The sequence below is a fragment of the Triplophysa rosa genome, linkage group LG6 (assembly GCF_024868665.1).
Source record: "Triplophysa rosa linkage group LG6, Trosa_1v2, whole genome shotgun sequence".
Classification (NCBI taxonomy): Eukaryota; Metazoa; Chordata; class Actinopteri; order Cypriniformes; family Nemacheilidae; genus Triplophysa; species Triplophysa rosa.
This window is the reverse complement of record NC_079895.1, coordinates 19,880,679-19,882,816: the sequence shown is the minus strand read 5'-3', so window position 1 is coordinate 19,882,816 and position 2,138 is coordinate 19,880,679.

Genomic DNA, 2,138 nt, shown 5'->3' with positions numbered 1-2,138 from the left:
CGTGAGCAAATGCCACCAATGATATACGCCACAGCAGCTGTGCTGTCCGACCGGACCAGCACGTGCTTGCCCTGCACGAGAGGTAGTAGCCTCCTCAAGGGAAGTAGTACAACCAACAACTCCAGGCAGTTGAAATGCCAATGCAGGCGGGGGCCCGTCCACAGCCCGACACTGCGTGCCCGTTGCACACGGCACCCCAACCCTACAGGGAGGCATCCCTAAGGGGACTCCTGTCCGCAAGAAGGTCATGGGAGACCAGGGGGTTAGGGTGTGTCGGCAGAAAAGCGTGATGACAATACGCCTGCTACCGGTGTGCCACGCTCTCCAAGGAACTTAACTCTGTAGCCAGTGTTGGAGTGGTCGTATGTGCATCGACCCGAGGGAGACCACCCCCGCCGAGGATGCCATGTATCCCAGGAGCCTCTGAAATGTTTCAGGGGGACCACTGACTGCCTGAGAGCTTCAGGCAGTTCAACACTGATCGGGTGCGCTCTATAGTCAGTCGCACTGCCTCTGGGAGGCCGCGAGGGCGCGGGCTTCCTCGTCGCGGGTCTTGTGCCCCCCGCGGGTTGTGAGCGGGGCCGCTCATGAGGACAGAGTCGAGTTCCATACCGAGAAAGAGGACGCTCTGCACCGGGGAGAGCTTGCTCTTCTCAGTTGACCTGTAGCCCCACCGATCTAAGTGCCGGAGCACCAGGTCCCTGTGTGTACACAACAGATCTCGAGAGTGTGCCAAGCTGAGCCAGTCGTTGAGATAGTTTAGTACCCGCACACAGGGCGGCTTCCACCACCTTCGTAGAGACCTGTGGAGAAAGGGACAGACCGAAGGGGAGGACCCTGTACTGATATGCCCGTCCCTCGCGCGAACCGTAGGAACGGCCGATGTCGAGGGAGGATCGAGACATGAAGTACGCGTCCTTCAGGTCTATTGCCATGAACCAGTCCTGACACCTGACGGACGTCAGGATGCGCTTCTGCGTGATCAACCTGAAAGGCAGCTATTGAGTAGGTGCCTGTTCAGAACACACAGACCCAAGATAGGGCGCAACCCCCCGCCTTTCTTGGGGACAATGAAGCACAGGCTGTAAAACCCGTTGAACATCTCGGCTGGTGAGACGGGCTCGATCACTCCCTTCACCAGAAGGGTGGCGACCTCGGCCCGAAGTACGGAAACATCCTAGCCTCTGACTGATGTAATCGGATGCCCTGAAACTTGGCGGGCGTGAGGCGACTGGATCGCATAGCCGAGACGGATCGTCTTCCTTAGCCAGCCTGACAGTCTGGGAAGCCGGACAGGCTCCCAGAATGAGACAGTGGGACTAAAGGTACGATCTTTTTCATCGTCCCCCGGGGAGTGGTTCGATGGCTAGCAGTACGGATTCCTTGCCGGGGGAGGTCCCCTGGGGAGGAGATCGGCTCTGCTGTTTTTCCTGCCTGGCGACTGCGCAGCTCAACGCACTGTCTGACTGAGAGTGCTGAGGGCTGGTGTTTATACTCGACATTGCGCTTTGCCATGATGCAACATCGAGTTTGCCATTCACCGTCGTGCAGAGGGTGGGAGCGGCTGTGATAACCCAGAGAGAGGACTGCTTCTTTACTGTCGAGAACCCTCCGGGGGAGGCCGCGTGCAGGTCTCGCACCCCCCGACGGGTGGGGGGTAAGCAGGGCCGCTGCGGCTCGACAGTAACACCAACCAGCCCCCCTTGCGAGATGGGTGCGTTGAGAAAGCGGACCTTCTCGGCGTTACTCATCTGCGCAAGGATCGGCCAGAGGAGTTTCTCATGGACCACAAGTGTGGACATCGTCCGACCCAGGGCCCGCGTGGTCGCCCGTAGAGCGAGGTCGGTGGCGGCGCGGAGTTCCTGCATAAGCGCTGGGTCGGTCTTACCCTCGTGGAGCTCTCTCAACGCCCTGGCCTGGCAGGAGCCATAGCGTGGAGAGAGGAGGCAGCTTGGTCCGCCGTAATGTAAGCTCTCAACACCAGAGATGCCGAGACCCCACATGCTTTGGACGGGAGTCTAGGTCGAGCCCCCCCCCAGGTGGCCGCCGTACGTCGTAGAACGACGTGTCCTCCAGCTGTCTCAACCTCGAGGGAAGAGAGGGTGACAGAACTTTGTTTGACGTGAAACGTGCCGGAA